At 42.1% G+C, this 22,842-nt stretch overlaps 1 pseudogene; it reads left to right on the top strand.

Moving 5' to 3' along the window:
* Positions 1 to 388: 388 nt before the first annotated feature.
* On the top strand, positions 389 to 506 carry LOC126103615 (5S ribosomal RNA; annotated as a pseudogene).
* The last annotated feature ends 22,336 nt before the right edge of the window (positions 507 to 22,842 follow it).

The raw sequence follows: 22,842 nt of genomic DNA, 5'->3' as shown, positions 1-22,842 counted from the left end.
GATAAAGTTTTTCGTCGACGAAGAGACTTTTCGCATCTCCAGGAAAGTAAGCAATCATAGTATTCGGATCAAGGGATCGGAGAACCGACATATCGTAGTACAGCAGTTAAGGGACAATCCGGAAGTAAAAGTACAGCGGTACTGCTCGTCCTTTTTCACTGAGCTCATCTTTAAGGGCCGCGCGGGATTAGCCGAGCGGTCCAAGGCGCTGCAGTCATGGACTGTGTGGCTGGTCCCGGTGGAGGTTCGAGTCCTCCCTCGGGCATGGGTGTGTATGTTTGTCCTTAGGATAATTTAGGTTAAGTAGTGTGTAAGCTTAGGGACTGATGACCTTAGCAGTTAAGTCCCACAAGATATCACACACGCATTCATTCATTATGTTTAAGACGCCAACGGCCATGCCGCAGTGGTAACACCGGTCCCAGTCAGGTCACCGAAGTTAAGCGCTGTCGGGCTGGACTAGCACTAGGGTGGGTAACCATCCGGTCTGCCGAGCGCTGTTGGCTAGCGGGATGCACTCAGCCCTCGAGAGGCAAGCTGAGGAGCTACTTGATTGAGAAGTAGCGGCTCCGGTCTCGGAAACTGACATACGGCCGGGACAGTGGTGTGTTGATCAAATGCCCCTTCATATCCGCATCCAGTGACGCCTATGGGCTGAGGATGACACGACGGTCGGTCAGTACCGTTAGGCCTTCATGGCCTGTTCGGAAGGAGTTTTTTTTTTTTTTTTTTTTTATCTGTAAGGCAACAGCTTACTTGGACATGTTGGAAATTTACGTAGCAGTTCAGTCACAGGAATTTCAAACATTGGTAACATTTCAACAAGATGCTTCCCCACCACACTGGGGATTGTTTATTCGCCAGTTCTTGGATGAAATCTTTCCGCACAGATGGCTCGATCTAACAACATTCACCAGCCATAATCCCTGACCAGACATAACCCCTTTTGACTTTTTTTGTGGAGTTAAACGTTAGCATCGATAGCTCGCGCGGATGACACTCGCCACCCACCTGGTTTTTCCGCTCAGTTTTGTCTGAATTGGGGAGAAGAGGAGTATGTGGCACAACTTGACAAAAAGAAGGGACCGGTTAGTAGGACATGTTCTGAGGCATCAAGGGATCACAAATTTAGCATTGGAGGGCAGCGTGGAGGGTAAAAATCGTAGAGGAAGACCAAGAGATGAATACACTAAGCAGATTCAGAAGGATGTAGGTTGCAGCAAGTACTGGGAGATGAAGAAGCTTGCACAGGATAGGGTAGCATGGAGAGCTACATCAAACCAGTCTCAGGACTGAAAACCACAAAAACAAAAACATTTCTCTGATGGTGCTGGATGAGTTCGCGCCGTTTTCAGTGCCCTTCCGTTAACCCTCGATCCGTTAGGTTCGGCCATCATTGGCTTTCATTTACACAGCTTGTATTGCTTATGAAATATCATTACAGCGTGAAGGATACTAGTCATCTGCGCAAGCACTACTGCTACAATCTGAAACAAAAGCAGCGTATGTTACTTTACTGCTTTCCTAAATTCAGCACAAATTTCATATCCGTCATTTTAGGTGTATCCACACTAATTACGGTTAATTTGCTTTTTACCTAGAGTACTTATCCATGAAAAGTAAATATTCTCTATTCTTTTAGTTTGTGGAATAAATGTCAAAGGTAAAAAGATCTAGGACAGGGTTTAGCGAGATCCTGATGTGTGGCTGTAATTGTTGCAAGAACTGAGTGATATTACTGACTCAAAGAACGAGGACTGTGTACATGAAAATGGTCATGATTCAGGAGTAGAACAAGAAATCAGAAAATGATGAATTTGAATCACAGGAAGAAGTAATTCACTAAGATATATTTCCATTAGGAAATGATGAAATAGCTAAATGTAAGAAAAAGTATACGTATTTACCTGGACCCGAAAACGAAGCTCGTCTTTCAAAGACAGAAAAAGATGTTATGAAATTATTCTTGGATGAAAATATAACACCCATTAATGCAACATGTACTCATATTCACGTCAATGAAGTTCGTAGTAGTTTTTCAAGGGAAAGCGCTGCTAAGAAAACAGATGTTATACACTGATGCGCCAAAGAAATTGGTATAGGCATGCGTATTCAAATACAGAGATATGTAACCATGCACAATATGGTGCTGCTGTCGGCAACGCCTATATACGACAACCAGTGTCTGGCGCAGTTGTTAGATCGCTTACTGCTGCTACAATTTAGGTGGTCAAGATTTAAGTGAGTTTGGACGTGGTCTTATAGTCGGCGACGAACGATGGGACACAGCATCTACGAGGTAGCAATGAAGTGGCGATTTTCTCGTACGACCATTTCACGAGTGTACCGTGAATATCAGGAATCCGGTAAAACATCACCTCTCCAACATCGCTGCGACCAGAAAAGATCCTGCAAGAACGGGACAAACGACGACTGAAGAGAATCGTTCAACGTGACAGAAGTGCAGCCCTTCCGCAAATTCTTGCAGATTTCAATGCTGGGCCATCAACAAGTGTCAGCGTGCGAACCATTCAACGAAACATCATCGGTATGGGCTTTCGGAGCCGAAGGCCCAGTCGTGTACCCTTGATAACTGCACGACACAAAGCTGTACGACTGGCGTGGGCCCGCCAACACCGACATTGGACAGTTGATGGCTCGAAACATGTTGCCTGGTCGGACGAGTCTCGTTTCAAATTGTATCGACCTCGTGAATCCATAGACTCTGCATGTCAGCAGGGGATTGTTCATGTTTGTGGAGGCTCTGTAATGGTGTGGGGCGTGTGCAGTTGGAGTGATATGTGACCCCTGTTACGTCTACATTCGATTCTGACAGGTAACACGTACGTAAGCATCCTGTCTGACCCTCTGCATCCATTCATGTTCATTGTGCATTCCGATGGACTTGGGCAATTCCAGCAGGAAAATGCGACATCCCACATGTCTAGAATTGGTACAGTGTGGCTCTAGCAACACTGTTCTGAGTTTAAACATTTCCGCTGGCCACCAAACTCCCCAGACATGAACATTATTGAGCATATGTGGGATGCCTTGCAACGTGCTCTACAGAAGAGACCTCCATCTCCTAGTACTCTTACAGGTTTATGGAGAGTCCTGCAGGATGCATGGTGTCACTTCCCTCCAGCACTACTGCATACATTACTCGAGTCCACCTCATGTCGTGTTGAGGCACTTCTGCGTGCTCGCGAGGGCCCTACAAGATATTAAACAGGTGTACCAGTTGCTTTGGCTCTTCATTGTAGATATCAGAGCTTCAATTGGTTTGTAACATATGTGTCTGAGACATTCATCAAAGTTGTGAGATAACTCAAGGGGCAACGGACTTTAATCATGCTACTTATGAAACTTCCTGACAGATTAAAACTGTGTGCCGGACCGAGACTCGAACTCGTTCCCGAGTTCGAGTCTCGGTCCGGCACACAGTTTTAATCTGCCAGGAAGTTTCATATCAGCGCACACTCCGCTGCAGAGTGAAAATCTCATTCCGGATCTACTTATGCTTGAATGAAAACCGATTCTGTTTCCACTTGTGATTTCTGAGGTTAGATGTTGTTGTTGTTGTTGTGGTCTTCAGTCCTGAGACTGGTTTGATGCAGCTCTCCATGCTACTCTATCCTGTGCAAGCTTCCCAGTACCTACTGCAACCTACATCCTTCTGAATCTGTTTCGTGTATTCATCTCTTGGTCTCCCTCTACGATTTTTAACCTCCACGCTGCCCTCCAATACAAAATTGGTGAGCCCTCGATGTCTCATAACATGTCCTACCAGCTGATCCCTTCTTCTAGTCAAGTTGTGCCACAAACTCCCCTTCTCCCCAATTCTATTCAATACCTCCTCATTAGTTATGTGATCTACCCATCTAATCTTCAGCATTCTTCTGTAGAACCACATTTCGAAAGCTTCTATTCTCTTCTTGTCTAAGCTATTTATCGTCCACGTTTCACTTCCATACATGGCTACACTCCATACAAATACTTTCAGAAACGACTTCCTGACACTTAAATCAATAGTCGATGTTAACAAATTTCTCTTCTTAAGAAATGCTTTCCTTGCCATTGCCAGTCTACATTTTATATCCTCTCTACTTCGACCATCATCAGTTATTTTGCTCCCCAAATAGCAAAACTCCTTTACTACTTTAAGTGTCTCATTTCCTAATCTAATTCCCTCAGCATCACCTGACATAATTCGACTACATTCCATTATCCTCGTTTTGCTTTTGTTGATGTTCATCTTATACCCTCCTTTCAAGACACTGTCCATTCCGTTCAACTGCTCTTCCAAGTCCTTTGCTGTCCTGACAGAATTACAATGTCATCGGCGAACCTCAAAGTTTTTATTTCTTCTCCATGGATTTTAATACCTACTCCGAATTTTTCTTTTGTTTCCTTTATTGCTTGCTCAATATACATATTGAATAACTTCGGGGACAGGCTACAACCCTGTCTCACTCCCTTCCCAACCACTGCTTCCCTTTCATACCCCTCGACTCATATAACTGCAATCTGCTTTCTGTACAAATTGTAAATAGCTTTTCGCTCTCTGTATTTTACCCTTGCCACCTTCAGAATTTGAAAGAGAGTATTCCAATCAACATTGTCAAAAGATTTCTCTAAGTCTACAAATGCTAGAAACGTAGGTTTGCCTTTTCTTAATCTTTCTTCTAAGATAAGTCGTAGGGTCAGTGTTCCAACGTGTTCCAAAATTTCTACGGAAACCAAACTGATCTTCCCCGAGGTCGGCTTCTATCAGTTTTTCCATTCGTCTGTAAAGAATTCGCGTTAGTATTTTGCAGCTGTGATTTATTAAACTGATAGTTCGGTAATTTTCACATCTGTCAACACCTTCTTTCTTTGGGATTGGGATTATTATATTCTTCTTGAAGTCTGAGGGTATTTCGCCTGTCTCATACATCTTGCTCACCAGATGGTAGAGTTTTGTCAGGACTGGCTCTCCCAAGGTTGTCAGTAGTTCTAATGGAATATTGTCTAATCCGGGGGCCTTGTTTCGACTCAGGTCTTAAGTGCTCTGTCAGTATCATATCTCCCATTTCATCTTCATCTACATCCTCTTCCATTTCCATAATATTGTCCTCAAGTACATCGCCCTTGTATAGGCCCTCTATATACTCCATCCACCTTTCTGCCTTCCCTTCTTTGCTTAGTACTGGGTTTCCATCAAAGCTCTTGATATTCATGCAAGTGGTTCTCCTTTCTCCAAAGGTCTCTTTAATTTTCCTGTAGGCAGTATCTATCTTACCCCTAGTGAGATAAGCCTCTACAGCCTTACATTTGTCCTCTAGCCATCCCTGCTTAGCCATTTTGCACTTCCTGTCGATATCATTTTTGAGACGTTTGTATTCCTTTTTGCCTGCTTCATTTAATGCATTTTTATATTTTCTCCTTTCATCAATTAAATTCAATATTTCTTCTGTTACCCAAGGGTTTCTACTAGCCCTCGTCTTTTTACCTATTTGATCCTCTGCTGCCTTCACTATTTCATCCCTCAAAGCTACCCATTCTTCTTCTACTGTATTTCTTTCCCCCATTCCTGTCAATTGTTCCCTTATGCTCTCCCTGAAACTCTGTACAATCTCTGGTTGTTTCAGTTTATCCAGGTCCCATCTCCTTAAATTCCCACCTTTTTGCAGTTTCTTCAGTTTTAATCTACAGTTCATAACCAATAGATTGTGGTCAGAGTCCACATCTGCCCCTGGAAATGTCGTACAATTTAAAACCTGGTTCCTAAATCTCTGTCTTACCATTATATAATCTATCTGATACCTTTTAGTATCTACAGGTTTCTTCCATGTATACAACCTTCTTTGATGATTCTTAAACCAAGTATTTGCTATGATTAAGTTATACTCTGCGCGAAATTCTACCAGGCGGCTTCCTCTTTCATTTCTTAGCCCCAATCCATATTCACCTACTATGTTTCCTTCTCTCCCTTTTCCTACTGACGAATTCCAGTCACCCATGACTATTGAATTTTCGTGTCCCTTCACTACGTGAATAATTTCTTTTATCTCATCAAACATTTCATCAATTTCTTCGTCATCTGCAGAGCTAGTTGGCATATAAACTTGTACTACTGTAGTAGGCGTGGGCTTCGTGTCTATCTTGGCCACAATAATACGTTCACTACGCTGTTTGTAGTAGCGTACCCGGACACCTATTTTTTTATTTTTTTATTAAACCTACTCCTGCATTACCCCTATTTGATTTTGTATTTGTAAACCTGTATTCACCTACCCAGAAGTCTTGTTCCTCCTGCCACCGAACTTCTCTAATTCCCACTATATCTAACTTTAACCTATCCATTTCCCTTTTTAAATTTTCTAACCTACCTGCCCGACTAAGGGATCTGACATTCCACGCTCCGATCCGTAGAACACCAGTTTTCTTTCTCCTGATAACAACGTCCTCTTGAGTAGTCCCCGCCCGGAGATCCGAATGGGGGACTATTTTACCTCCGGAATATTTTACCCAAGAGAACGCCATCATCATTTAATCATACAGTAAAGCTGCATGCCCTCGGGAAAAATTACGGCTGTTGTTTCCCCTTGCTATCAGCCGTTCGCAGTACCAGAACAGCAAGGCCATTTTGGCTAGTGTTACAAGGCCAGATCAGTCAATCATCAAGTCTGTTGCCCCTGCAATAACTGAAAAGGCTGCTGCCCCTCTTCAGGAACCACAGGTTTGTCTGGCCTCTCAACAGATACCCCTCCGTTGTGGTTGACCCTACGGTACGGCTATCTGTATCGTTGAGGCACGCAAGCCTCCCCACCAACGGCAAGGTCCATGGTTCATGGGGGGGGGGGGGGGGGTTAGATAATATCCTTGATAGAGGTGTTCGCAGAGAGAACAAGATGGCTGCTGTCAAAAAGATACTGGAGCTATTTACGAACAACTGCCAAGAACATTTATCACTGAAGTGTATACCTTACTGTATTTGTGTATTAAATGTATTATAATTAGATTTTAAGAAAACATTTCCAGAATTATTCATATGCACCGTCCAAAGTGTCCAAATGGACACTTTATCTTCTGGATGACATCTGTCATCGGCGCGAATGACTTAATGCGAATAACAGAGGCTTAAGGACAGAGTGTACAGTTCGCCAGTTCCTGATGTGCAAACTCTTACGAAAGAAATACAAAACTCTGTAGCGGCCGTGACGGATGACATGTTGGTAAAGGCCTGGGGAAAATCAAGTATTGCCCAGACATTATAGAGTAACAAACTGAGCACATATGTAAGTGTATCAATAAAACACTTTATGAGTTTACCTACCATTTGTAGCAAACCGTATAGCTATATGTAGCACAGCTCCTTACAGATAAATTTGTATAGTGAGGGAACGACCCCGTTTTAATAGGCGGTGTCATTGTTTTTTAAGCGTTCTTAAATTTAAAAAGTAAAACGACCAGGCTCATCCTGGTTACGCGATTGACTATGGTCACACATCACCTTCTAGCTGCAAGGAAGGACAACAAATGCTCAGCTGTGGGAGAAAAAAGTGACTCTCACGGATTTATCGATAGGTCTGTATAAAACAGCTGTTTCTCTATCACTTGTACCGAGTATAGTAGAACACTGTTCCAATTTGTGAGATCCAAGACAGGCACTACCATTAGGAGACACGCCAAATATAGAAAAAAGTGCAGTGCAATTTGTCTCTCGCTATTTTTCAACGGAAGTGCTGAGAAATCTCAAATGGTAGACAATGGAAGAAAGAAAATTACCAGAACCAGCTTTTAGAGCAGAACTATGTCTAGTCTTCAACCTCCCACGTTTAGCATGTACTACCTCCCATAGACGCAAGTAACCAATTATTTTCCCGACCCCTCATCCGCGGGTAGAACATGAGGGAATTTTTATTCGTGGTACAATAAAAAGTATCCGCCGCTAAACATTAATAGTGGCTTTCAGTGGATGAATCTAAATGAAGTACCACAACTTTATGAATGCGTTCGTGATGTTCCGCTTCCTGTATTGGTTTTTCTTACTTTACTCGAGAACAACGCTTAGTGTTTTTCGCCACGATTAACGAGGGCAGCGACCAAATAACCCTGTCTGCGTTGTTTCGCGGTAATAAGAACGACTGCCAAAAGACACGACATTCGGCCTTGCTATCAGGAAAACAAATGTCCCACATTTAACAAAGCTGTTCTTTTTCACACAACCTAAATAAAACGGTTGTTGCTTCTGCACTTGGAGGTATCTGAAATACAACACTCCAGAGTATTGTTTCCGACAAGGTGCAAGAAACAGAAGTGTGAGCGAAACAATATTCTGGACGGTTGCTTGAGGAAGTATTGTTACGGAGGTAAAGCAATAAATCTGTCCTCTTTAAAAACGTCGTTTGTGTGTTTACGTAAATCATAGTGTTGGCGTGTTGCAAGGCGATGACATTCAACGAGGTATACGGTCAAGGAAACCGCAGAATTCGAATGAAGGCATAGAGCAGGAATTAAGAATCTCTTAAAAAATACTACGAGCTACAATTACTATAGGGCACACCGCAACGCGTCCTGTGGAATCTCCAAACGCTTAGCCATGAAAACTACAGATATCTGAACATTTTAATATTATCTTTGTCGCACGATATTTATAATGCTGATTTTTATGTGACTCGTGTTAAAAGTGTGAGTATTATTACGATCAGAACAGTAAGTCGACGTTTCGATTGGTGTTTTAAACTATTATTGTGAGGGTGAGTACTGAACGTATGTCGTTACAGTCTATGTCTTCAAAGAACATCATTTCCATTATGCTGTTAGTTTAAACCAGTCTCAAGCGTGTGCTGATTTTCAGGTGCACTAAAAAAGAAACAAAATTCGTGTGGTACTGTTGGCCTTGAGACCCCATCCGGAGAAGTTCAGGTGCACAAATGGATAAGGACACATCGTCCTTGTAAGAAAACAGTGTGAGTCGGGAGGAAAGGTACCTGGTTTGAGGGCGGACACTATCGGTGATCCTGAATAAAAATCTTCAAATGAACATATGCACTGCTCTTCACCGTCTTTATTGACCATCTCAGTGCTCAATTCTCTCGCAAATTCCATACGGCCAGGGACAACAGTACCTCACGGAAACGTTCCCTGAGCCTTGGATTGGTCGCCGCAGGCTGATGTTTTGGCCACAGAGGTCAACCGATCTTACTCCATTATGGGGTTAGCGTAAGTGCGAAGTCTACAACCGCAGAGTGGACATAAAGGAGGAACGTAGCGCTCGTATTTTACGTGTGTGTGCTCAGGTGAAGGACCATACGAATGACTTCAGATCAGAAAGACTGTCTACAAGAGCTGCAAAATGCGTTGTACAGGGTGACACACGGGAGACGGACGGTTTTTAATGAAATAATACTCAGCCAACTTTAAAATTAATGCATGTTTATTTACACAAAATCAAAGCTCATTATTTGCCATTTTAGTCAACAAAGTTATTTGTGAAAAATAATGTCGTTAAGGTGATATTCATCATTTCGAATGCAGGACTCAAGTCTCTTCTCAAAATCCTCCATCACACGGACTAAAATCCCTGCAGGGATGGCAGCAATTTCTTGAATGATTGCATTCTTCAACTCGTCCAAATTTCGTGGCTTGTGGTTATAGACACAGTTCTTATGGTACCCCCACAGAAAAAAGTCACATACTGACAAGTCGGGAGACCTGGGAGGCCCAGCAACATTGCCAAAACGTGAGCTAATCCGGCCAGGAAACATGCGTCTAAGAACTGTCACTTAAGTGTTTGCGGTGTGCGATGATGCCCCATCTTGTTGCAACCAAACGCGTTTTAAAGGGATTCGTCGTCTTCTCAGTTCTGATTTCAAGAATCTTTCAAGCATACGAATATAACGAACTGAATTAACAGTAACTGTGGTCCGTTCTCTTCAAAAAAATAAGGTCCAATAATGCCAACAGAGCCAAGAGCACACCAGACTGTTACTTTTTCTGAGTGTAGAGGACGCTGTTGGATAAGGTGTGGATGCTCTGGAGCCCAGTAACGTAGGTTTTGCTTATTCACGGTCCCGTTTAAATGAAAATGAGCTTCATCGCTAATCAATGAAATTTCATTTTCATTCGATCTCAAAATCACTTACATTCTGTAAGCGAAGTCTTCTCGTACAGAAAAATCAGTTTCCTTAAGTTGTTGGACAATGAGCATTTTGTAGGGATGGATTTTTAATTCTTTATGCAAAATTCGTCTAACCGATTCACGATTGATTCGTAACTCACTAGCATGACGTCTAGCTGACCGTCCTGGGCTTCTGACTGCCGCTTGTCTTACCCTTTCAACATTTTCTGGTGTCGTTACTCTGCGTCTCGGGCCAGGATGCTTCTTATCCAGTATGTTTACAGTTGATCTGAAGTTTTCCACCCATCTGAGAATTGTGTTACGGCTCGGAACAGCTCCATGTCGACCGACATTAAACCGCGCACCAAACAATCGCTGCGTAGCAATAATAGACTCACTACTTTTCACGAAACTGTCATAGACAAACACTCGACTTTGCAAGTCCCACTGCTCCATAGTGACTGAGTAAATGAAATGGCGTCTTGTGTGGACCAGAACTATCCCCACCACGACCACCTCCCACCACCGCACCCACAGTGCTACGCAGTTCAAAACCGTCCGTCTCCCTTGTCACCCTGTAGTTGAGGGTGGACTTTTTGAACATCTTTTACCAGTAAATGTATACATTTCAACAAAACATTAAATCATAATGTTCCATTTACTATCAGTTGTATTTGTCCTGTTCCATAATGTTTTCATTAGTTTCCTTGGAAACAGTTAACAACAGAACATATGCTTATATGACATTTTTTATTCGTAATCACTAATACTATCACAACATATACCTTTCCTCGGGACTCAGCCTGTATAACAAAAACGCACCACACAAATATACCTATGAGTGTGATGTATCCATATCCACCAGCGCACTCGAAAATGAACGCATGCTCAAAAGTGGCCTATAGTGTTTAATAAAATAATCATTTTGACTAAGAGTCTGTAGGGTCCAGTGGTCTGGTCGTAAAAAACAGTTTAAACAAACAATTTTGAAATAAAAGTGCTACGGATGGAAGTGCTAAAGGACAGTAAGTGGGAGGGGGAAGGTGAGAATATTCAAAGTGGATGGACGAGACGTATAAGAAACAAAGTAAAGCGATGAAGGAATATCTGTGAGAATGAAAGTGAAAACAACAGCGTGAGAATACCTAAATGGGCTTGTACTCTTCGGCAGACTTCAGTAAGATAATAATAACATTAAAAAAAATAGTGATGCGTAAGACAGCAGTGTCAAAACACTCCAACAGAGCTTTTAAAATTTTGTCAACAATGTGCCTTCTGCTTCGAGATTGCTTCCGCTGCTAAAATAGAACGTACACCAGTCCAAAACAGCATCGCTGAAAAGGCATATAAATGAAAGAATTAACTTCCTGTGCACTGCAGTCTGGTTCTGCGCTGATTAAAACTGACGTTCCATTTTATTTATTCAAATACGCTCTGACGGACACGGTCGGAAGCTAGCGTCCGCGTACGTAAAAGGTAAATTACCTTATCTCACTGGCTGCATATATGCAAATAGTATAAATTTCCGTTTAATATGAAATGGTATCTCTGTAAACAAAAAAACTGGTTCAATTTAGGTCCGAAACAATGAGAACTGAACAAAGATTTAATATGGGATGATCACTTGAAGTCTACACACTTCGCGCACAGCGAAAGTAATAAACCCAGTGAGCTGCGAAAAATTAATCGAACAGTAAATAAAAAAACATTATTAATGGTTGTCTGGAAAAATTAACGTGCGGAAAGGTATTAGCGGCATGGAGTTTGCAGAGCTACAGCGGAAAATGTGGCGAATTTTCTGGCGTACGCAAATATTGTTTGTTTGTGCTTGCCGAGTTATGACTTCAGCTCTGTCTTTTTATAAATGTAGATCTGAACTTCTTTTTGTGGTATTGGAATGAATCTGCATTCCTTTTTAGGTTAAGTTCAGATGTAACGCGCGTTGATGCACGCTAATGTGCGATTGAATTTCAGGACAGTTCAGATGTCGGACGCTAGAGTTGCTGAAGCTAATTCTCGCACAGCCTGTTTCAGTTTTCTATACCTTATAAGCGTTTGTTCAGTGGCGTAGATATACTGTCCATATTAAACAGGAAAAGTGACTATGTGTGGGATAATCCTAAATTATGGAAAGTTTTAGGGGTGAAATTAAAAGATAGTGTGATGGCAATACCACGGGAAGAAAACTGGATTGAAGTTATTTCAAGGATTTGAACAGTACGTAATGTTTCCTCATTGAATAGGAGCTCTCCATGATAAACATATCAGACGACAAAAGCCAGAACCGTTTTCTTATACTTCACTTACAGCTCCCCCTTTTTCTTGCTAGTGCTGTCGGCGCTATGTGACTGACTGTCTCTTCATCTGGGTAGATTCTCGCGCTTACGGAAAAGACAGCTACTGAGGAGTTATCAGAGACTGTACGGTGGAAAGCAGCTGACTTAAGGAAAAAAAAGTATTGAACTGTGGGCAACTTTAGCACGTAGGCATGTTTGTAATTTTAGTACAGCGTGTAATCAGGGGAGAAAACCTCATCACCCATTAGATGGATGTTTGGATTGTGCAGAATATATTATAAAAGGGATTAAACACTTACAAAAGAAATGGAATGATGGTACGGCATTAATGGTATGGCAGCAGGAAGCGCTGACCTCTCAGTTAAAGAGGCGGACAATACTTACCAACTATGTTGGAACGAGAGATGGATTTAAACGCGAAGACAATCTCTCAAGTATAAATGCTATCCATAACTGAAGACGTACTTCATCATTGGATAACGTTCGGGCTAAACATACTACTTTGTTAACGAAAGTAGACTTGAACAAGCAGACCGTCTGATGTGAACGAAAGTGTACTTGTTAACTATATAGCTTTTCTGACCTATATTTTTCTTTTTGTCTTAAGAAATCACAGAGAATTCGTGATTGACATGTTTTGCATCGCCGTTCAGTTCTCCATTGTTCCGAAAACAACATCGTACCATGTTTTCTTTGCAGAAATACCATTTCATACTACACGGAAATTTATACCATCTGCTTAGTTTTGCCGATGACGTGTACTCATGTTGGAGGATTTTACAGTCTCACGTGCTGAAGCAAAATCTTTCCCAGCGCCACTTCAGAATGGTCCAGAGGCCGAAAATGCAATTTTGAAATAAATAATTTCTACAATCAGCGGCGAATATGAAGAAAATCTGTCTGGTCGCGACGGAAATGCGCGGTCAAATTACACTCCTGGAAATGGAAAAAAGAACACATTGACACCGGTGTGTCAGACCCACCATACTTGCTCCGGACACTGCGACAGGGCTGTACAAGCAATGATCACACGCACGGCACAGCGGACACACCAGCATTTGTGCACCGCCGCCGTCAGTGTCAGCCAGTTTGCCGTGGCATACGGAGCTCCATCGCAGTCTTTAACACTGGTAGCATGCCGCGACAGCGTGGACGTGAACCGTATGTGCAGTTGACGGACTTTGAGCGAGGGCGTATAGTGGGCATGCGGGAGGCCGGGTGGACGTACCGCCGAATTGCTCAACACGTGGGGCGTGAGGTCTCCACAGTACATCGATGTTGTCGCCAGTGGTCGGCGGAAGGTGCACGTGCCCGTCGACCTGGGACCGGACCGCAGCGACGCACGGATGCACGCCAAGACCGTAGGATCCTACGCAGTGCCGTAGGGGACCGCACCGCCACTTCCCAGCAAATTAGGGACACTGTTGCTCCTGGGGTATCGGCGAGGACCATTCGCAACCGTCTCCATGAAGCTGGGCTACGGTCCCGCACACCGTTAGGCCGTCTTCCGCTCACGCCCCAACATCGTGCAGCACGCCTCCAGTGGTGTCGCGACAGGCGTGAATGGAGGGACGAATGGAGACGTGTCGTCTTCAGCAATGAGAGTCGCTTCTGCCTTGGTGCCAATGATGGTCGTATGCGTGTTTGGCGCCGTGCAGGTGAGTGCCACAATCAGGACTGCATACGACCGAGGCACACAGGGCCAACACCCGGCATCATGGTGTGAGGAGCGAACTCCTACACTGGCCGTACACCACTGGTGATCGCCGAGGGGACACTGAATAGTGAACGGTACATCCAAACCGTCATCGAACCCATCGTTCTACCATTCCTAGACCGGCAAGGGAACTTGCTGTTCCAACAGGACAATGCACGTCCGCATGTATCCCGTGCCACCCAACGTGCTCTAGAAGGTGTAAGTAAACTACCCTGGCCAGCAAGATCTCCGGATCTGTCCCCCATTGAGCATGTTTGGGACTGGATGAAGCGTCGTCTCACGCGGTCTGCACGTCCAGCACGAACGATGGTCCAACTGAGGCGCCAGGTGGAAATGGCATGGCAAGCCGTTCCACAGGACTACATCCAGCATCTCTACGATCGTCTCCATGGGAGAATAGCAGCCTGCATTGCTGCGAAAGGTGGATATACACTGTACTAGTGCCGACATTGTGCATGCTCTGTTGCCTGTGTCTATGTGCCTGTGGTTCTGTCAGTGTGATCATGTGATGTATCTGACCCCAGGAATGTGTCAATAAAGTTTCCCCTTCCTGGGACAATGAATTCACGGTGTTCTTATTTCAATTTCCAGGAGCGTAGTAGCACACCGTTACCACCTGTCTTTTGAGCCGCGCATCAACACGCCTACGTCTGCGTTTAGAGATTTTTTCTGTTAACGCGCAGTAACACTGACCCATATGACCGGTTGTGAAGTTCATGTTAGATGTATAAACGCACATCACATTTCCGTCAGGAGAGGTTAGCCTTGGAATACAATCGCCCCGCCCCTCTAACTGTTTAGCGACATTTTGCCACAAATGCAGACCATCTCCACTTTTTTGAATGTGGTGCAAATTGTGAAAGTCGAAATAATTTACGAACAAGTCGTCTTGTAGGTACAACAGCAGAATACACACTGATAACCTTGACTTTGATAGGTAAACACACGAACCGCGCCATTCCATTTGCTTTTGTTTTGTACGGTTATGCAGGCAGTTGATGGTCCTTTGCTTTTGACTGCAGGTCACTAGTTTGCGGCGTTGTTATTTCGCTACTGTCTGATCAAGTTCCAAACATGACGTCCTCTTCATACCCTCTCCCCATTGGCACAGGAAAATGTCCATGTTATAATTCGTCAACTATAAACGTCGAAACAGCTTTCGTACGTCAAAACGATTCGTAAAGTTTCCCGGCAGAGCTTGTAATCCTCCCCCCTTTCTAATCGGTTAATGCAAAATTATTAACCGTGTTCACGTGAGCGTAGTTGTAACAAGACAATCTTGTAAGACAATCGTTCCCGGAGAAAATTACCGGTTAGCGGAGAGAAGTGTGCGAATAACTTATCCCACTTCCTGTACTCCCTACTTTCTTGAATCTTGAATGACTTGCAGTTGGACAATATACGTATGTTTACTATCTAAACGATAATGCGAACAATAATGATAATAACTAAGCGTGTGGCAACAGAAGATTCGCACACACGTTTCCAACGAGACAACACGGTCGAAAGTAATAATGGAAAATATTAGCAATTATTTCAAAACGTTAATAGAACCAAAAGTTATAATTTAGAATCAGTGATAGACACTCCTTACTTAAAATGATTGACTAGTGAAGTACTTTTCTTCTTATGGTAAGAATTACGTAGTCTCGCAGTAACGTTTACTTAGGTACACAGAACTGAAAGAATTTTCGAAAGGATTTTATTTACCTTTCCTGTCTCGCCTAATTTATAATTCATTTTGATATATAAATCACAATTAACCTTCGACACTATTGTAACGCCGGAACACAAACGAAGCCATCACAAAACAAAAATTTGAGAAACAGTATAAAAATGAAATATATTCTTTTACTTGAATGTTAACTGGCCAATGTTACTTTAACTGAACTCAAATTTAGTTTACTTTACTTCTCGTTTAGATTATAAACACAAACTTTGTATCTGGTTATTGTATTAGAATAGAACAGTTAATTTACTGAGGCGTCTGTAATAACTTCTCTCATACTTTCAACAACAAAGGAAAACTGGCATTACCACTCTTTCTTAGTAATGGTCTTTTAGCTTTAAACAACGGCACTCGGATATCAAATTACAAGAAAGGATCTGGACCCTACTTAGGTGACAATGATATCGGATAATAAATAGACTGTATATCTTAAGTTTTGACACAATACACCTATTACTGAAAGAAAAGTTCAGAGTCGCTCTGTAATGTCTCGCAATGTTTCAGACATGAACTAAAATAAAACGATCTTGCTGTTTGTTGTCTCGTAGATATTGAGATCCTGTCTTCGCTATCGTCAACAGCGCTCCTGTGGCTCCATATATTACGACATATTTTGATTGGCAATGATTGGTGCTAGATTTTGAAGGTTTTAATTTTATATAACCAAAAAAGAGCTAAATCGTACTCACAGACCTGAAACGGGCTGAATAGAGCTTTCACAGGAAACGTTGGGGCTAAAAAGGACTTTTGCCTGAAAAAAGGGTTTTGAAATGAATTTTCTGAATTAACACTATGGAAATTCAACAGTGCGAATTTCCACAGTTTAAGAAAATATGTAATAAATAAATGTACACGTTGCACTGAATTCAATTATGTGTTTGGCGCATTGTCGCTTGTCTTTATAGCTCGATAATGTGTCAGCATATTGCTGCATCGATGACACTAGAATATATTTATTTTCGTAGTTTGGAAGGCGTAAGAAACACAGCCCGCAACGAAATCAATACTGTATAAGATGCTTTGTCGCCGCCTTGTCGCTTTGAGAACATATCAATACGCAGCTGCGTTGGGAGAAACCCAGCCTGTCTTTGCTTAAGTGGCGTCTACAGTGCAGAGGTGTATTAAGCGAACAAATCTATTTGCTTTTGTAATAGACAGTTTGTGTGGTGTGTTGACGCTCATTGAAAGTGCGCTTTAAATGTAAATTTGTGTGCCTAAACAGAAATCAGTCTTTTCCGGCAGTGGGCTCGGAAAAACTCCAATATCGCAACTGACGGCCGTGTAATATTTTGCCAAACTTGTCAAAAATGAGTAAATATACACAGGTTTTTCTTATAATTCTTTTTATCTACCGGTCCTCTTTCTAGTCTTCTTGCCTTGGATTTTCAAATCGAAATTTCAAATTAGCTTACTGACAAGAATATGCGGTTCAGCTGAAGTTGCTACCGGCATATGCTGTCAAGACCTGAAATGCAGCTGCGCTTTGTCAGCTCAACTGCTTGGAAAAGTCATTCATGAAACGCGCTGGCCCATCTGCGACACACTGCAGACAGTACACTTGCGAGTAATTAGGACCACATTACATTCTTCTTTCATATGAGGCGCTGCGAACCACAAGGGACTACAAGCGCAACGTCATCGAATCTGGGATTGTCGCATGTATGCACGCGCCTGGCACCTGCTGATCTTCTGGTCAACCAATTTTATTTGCATCTGTAGCCCCACATTGTATAGATGAATATTCACGAAACGTTGCTTCACATACTTCTCGGATATTCGTTTCCATATTGGTCCATAATTCTGTTTTTCAACGCTGCTTTAGTGTTATCTATGGTTGACAACACAGTTTAGTGGTTGGTTTGTAGGGATTAAAGGGCACAGTTTAGTGTCTATATCATGTACGTAGTAGTAACACTTAATCGGACGTTTACAGCAGTTTTATCTCAACCTTAAGGTTGTAGATACGCTTATTGGAAATCGTGATAACGAGGCCCTTGGAGTGTTATAGCCGGCCGGAGTGGCGGAGCGGTTCTAGGCACTTCAGTCTATAACCACGCGACCGCTACGGTCGCAGGTTCGAATCCTGCTTCGGGCATGGATGTGTGTGATGTCCTTAGGTTAGTTATGTTTAAGTAGTTCTAAGTTCTAGGGGACTGATGACCTCAGCTGTTAAGTCCCATAGTGCTCAGAGCCATTGGAACCATTTTTTTAGTGTTATAGTAGATCATAACTGTGTGTGTGGAAAATTTAGTATGTGTTCTTACTGTTGTGAATCTAGTTTCAGATTAATTACATAGTTTACAACTGTGAAAAGGCACTACTGTCACTAGCCTATATATGGAAATGTTTTCAAGCATCATTAATAATAAATATAATCTTCAATATTAATTATTTTTTTGTAGGAAGTATAGGATGTTGAGACTTAGTTAAAAAACAATTCAGACCTACGTGTCAGGTGGATTGTTTATAAATTTGATATTCAGAACATTTGAAACTTCCTGGCAGATTAAAAGTGTGTGCCGGACCGAGACTCGAACTCGGGACCTTTCAGAACATTTGTTTTCCTCAATACTTTGTTTCTGTGCTTTGGGCTTTTGTGATTCTCAACGCCTCATATAAATTTGTTAATTTTTCAGCCATTTCTTCTCAGAAATTATGCTTTATCATTGTTGTTGTTGTTGTTGTGGTCTTCAGTCCCGAGACTTGTTTGATGCAGCTTTCCATGCTATTCTATCGTGTGCAAGCCTCTTCACCTCCGAGTAACTACTGCAGCCTGCATCCTTCTGAATCTGCTTGCTGTATTCATTTCTTGGTCTCCCTCTACGATTTTTCCTCTCCACGCTGCCCTCCAACACTAAATTGGCGATCCCTTTATGGCTCAGAATGTGTCCTACCAACCGATCCTTTCTTTCAGTGAGGCTGTGCCACAAATTCCTCTTCTCCCCAATTCTATTCAGTACCTCTTCAGAAGTTATGTGTTCTAGCCATCTAATCTTCAGCACTCTTCTGTAGCACCACATTTCGATAACTTCTATTCTCTTCTTGTCTAAACTGTTTATCGTCCATGTTTCACTTCCATAGATTCCTACACTCCATACAAATACTTTTAGATAAGAATCCCTGACACTTAAATCTGTACTCGATGTTAACAAATTTCTCTTCTTCAGAAACGCTTTCCTTGCCATAGCCAGTCTACATTTTATATCCCCTCTACTACGACCATCATTAGTTATTTTGCTCCCCAAATAGCAAAACTCATTTACTACTTTAAGTGTCTTATTTCCTAATCTAACTCCCTCAGCATCTCCTGATTTAATTTGACTACATTCCATTAACCTCGTACTGCTTTCGTTGATGTTCATCTTATGTCCTCCTTTCCATTCCGTTCAACTGCTCTTCCACGTGCTTTGCTATCTCTGACAGAATGACGATGTCATCGGTAAACCTCAAAGTTTTTATTTCTTCTTCATGGATTGTAATTCCCACTCCAAATTTTTCTTTTATGATTTGTCGTATAGATAAGAAAAAAAATTTCTCCCTTTACAGTGAGACTTGTTATTTGTGCCTACCAGACATGTTTCGTCTATTGACGCTAGGCCTCTTCGGTGGCCTATCATGTAAATAGAAATATAAATAGAATTATTGGCTTACACAAATTTTGATAATTAAATGTTTATGTTTATATTATAGAGGACCGCAGGTATTTCGCATGAATAGGCGAAACATGTTTGATACAAATAAATAGAACATTCCGTTGCAAAAGACGAAATGTTTTCTTATGTATTTGATAAAGCGTAACTGACCTCATAAAGACCTTCGTATCGAACTTTTTTTTTCCACCAAACATATTTTCTGCATTACGATGTATTTCCCTGCGCTTCGTAGACGTTGTTCCTTATATTGCTGTTGGAATGGTCTTTCGATTTTATCTCCCACAGGCATGGAAATTCTCTGTACATATTGATAAAAGACGTCCAAAGCCGTTCTGCTGTCCGTGAACGACATTGTCGAAACAGCGATGCTTATAGCGAGAACGACAGCGAAAGAACCAGCGAACAACACAGAATCGGACACTTTGCTGGCGGAGTGTGGGTTGGCAAGCGGCGGTCTGGGTAAGCAGGTAGCGGCTCGCCATTCTAATTGACGCACCTGGATTACGGAGCTGACTGTGAACTCATAATCCACACACGCGTGAGTGCGTGTCCTGCAGCCGCTGTCGTATGTGATGTAGCGAGGCGGTCCGGGAAACAATCGTAATGCATGCGTTGCGCATTTCCACCATTAGCACTGTACCGTGAAGCGAGAGATTTGAAAGTGCTCTGATTTTCAAACGTATTTTACATCCAAATGGTACTCTTCCAGACATGAATTACTTATCGAAACAAAACTACAGCCCCTAGAAGCTTGCAGTAGGAATTATGGTTCAAATGGCTCTGAGCACTATGGGACTTAACTACTAAGGTCATCAGTCCCGTAGAACGTAGAACTACTTAAACCTAACTAACCTAAGGACATCACACACATCCAAGCCCGAGGCAGGATTCGAACCTGCGACTGTAGCGGTCACGCGGTTCCAAACTGAAACGCTTAGAACCGCACGGCCACACCGGCCGGCGAGTAGGAATTATGAAACACCCTGTATAGAAAACGTGACAAATAATACAGGGTGATTCAAAAAGAATACCACAACTTTAGGAATTTAAAACTCTGCAACGACAAAAGGCAGAGCTAAGCACTATCTGTCGGCGAATTAAGGGAGCTGTAAAGTTTCATTTAGTTGTACATTTGTTCGCTTGAGGCGCTGTTGCCTAGGCGTCAGCGTCAGTTGATGCTAAGATGGCGACCGCTCAACAGAAAGCTTTTTGTGTTATTGAGTACGGCAGAAGTGAATCGACGACAGTTGTTCAGCGTGCATTTCGAACGAAGTATGGTGTTAAACCTCCTGATAGGTGGTGTATTAAACGTTGGTATAAACAGTTTACAGAGCCTACTACCCGAGGCGATGTATCGGCCGCCAGGCAGCCCGTGACAGAGCACTTCATCACTGGCCTCCAAGAAGCCCTGATCTTACCCCCTGCGATTTTTTCTTATGGGGGTATGTTAAGGATATGGTGTTTCGGCCACCTCTCCCAGCCACCATTGATGATTTGAAACGAAAAATAACAGCAGCTATCCAAACTGTTACGCCTGATATGCTACAGAGAGTGTGGAACGAGTTGGAGTATCGGGTTGATATTGCTCGAGTGTCTGGAGGGGGCCATATTGAACATCTCTGAACTTGTTTTTGAGTGAAAAAAACCTTTTTAAATATTTTTTGTAATGATGTATAACAGAAGGTTATATTATGTTTCTTTCATTAAATACACATTTTTAAAGTTGTGGTATTCTTTTTGAATCACCCTGTAATATTAAAGATAAATAAGTAAACTACATTAGAAAGGTGGGAGATACCACAAACCTGAATGCTCGAGGAAGAACAGATGAAAATTTCCAGACAAAAAATATACAAAAATGCATATCAAATGATACACACACTTTTTATAAGACAAATTTGCACAGTTATCAGTAACATTGAAAACTGTCAGTCTCATGTACCACTTGACGTAAAATCTGAAAATTACGCTTGTTTCTCGTATCTCGAAGGTCCGCATGTGACGCCGCTCACACTTTTTGTGAATGGTTATGCAAATAAAACATGATACTGTGCTGGGCGCATTCTGGCGTCAAAAGGGCAGGGAGATGGAAACAGCTCACAGGCAGGAAGTTAAGGTTACTGGGACACTTGGTTCTGAGGAAGGACATGGGAGTATCTTACAGAGATAGCGGGTTGGTTGCTGGCAGCTGCAACAGCGGACAATTTTTCGTGAAGTGGTTTTCGCGATGATTCAGCCGCATTTCCGAGTATCATCCATACTCGGAAGTTTTAAATATTTATATATTTTCGTCTTGCGTACATCTTAATAAAATCGCGAGTAAAGATGAGCAGTTAATAGCAGTTAGAAACAATATTCTTTCTTTGATGACAGGAATGAGATTAAGCAGCTTCGTTGGCATTTCGATAATAGTGCAATTATATTAAATGCACTTTGAGATTTAGCGGAACTGATTGTTGGTGTTTAGCCACGTGCTAGCTTGTGTCAAAGCCATGCTCTTTGATTTAGAAAGAGATCTGTAATTTAAGCTTAATGGAATAAATTGTAGTTAAAATTTACTTCAACCCAAGAGTCACCTGCTTTGTTTGAAGTGACAAAGATATGTAATGAACTTTACTAACTTTTCAGTTAGTCCTTGCTATTTTGAGGCACCGAAGAAGAATCCATCCACACACTCATTAATTCCGCCAGATTATAGGGAACTGGTAATTCGGGGAAGATTGGCCATGCAGTTCTTAGGACTCCCGTCTCCCTGTTTGTGCTGTCTTACTATCTCGTGGCAGTCTCTTCATATCAAAATATCACATTTGCCCAGAGTCCTCAGTTGTTTGCGATAAGGTGAAACCTCGATAATTCGAGGTAACTGGGACTGACTAAAGCACGAACTTTGAAAAAATTCTCTAATTGCAGTAAGTCTACCGATTTCAAAAACATTTTACTTAAAAATAGATTCTGCATTTGATGTCGACAGTAGTATTACAGTAACCAAAATTATTACATCAGTTAACATATTTACCAGAGTTTGTTTTAGAAATAACGTTATAATAAAACCTAAAACATTTACTGCAAACACGTACGTATTACATAAACTACTGTACAACTGTTACTGCTGTACATATTCTGTTTTTGGAAACAAGAATCAGTAGTGTTTTATTTTGTGAAGAACGTTTGTACTTAAGAGAGTAGTGCCGTCTTCTTTGTAGGAGCATAACATTAGCTGATGTCATCACGTTGTGTTGCTCCGCCTAGTACCACGGTTCCATAAGAATTACTCACTTTGCTACCACTCTTCCTCTTCGTCACTATAATCTCTATTTCCTTTATTTACCATTTCCGCAATA

The sequence above is a fragment of the Schistocerca cancellata genome, chromosome 1, assembly GCF_023864275.1.
Source record: "Schistocerca cancellata isolate TAMUIC-IGC-003103 chromosome 1, iqSchCanc2.1, whole genome shotgun sequence".
Taxonomy (NCBI): Eukaryota; Metazoa; Arthropoda; class Insecta; order Orthoptera; family Acrididae; genus Schistocerca; species Schistocerca cancellata.
The sequence above is the reverse complement of the archived record's forward strand: the minus strand, read 5'-3'. Positions and strand labels throughout refer to the sequence as shown.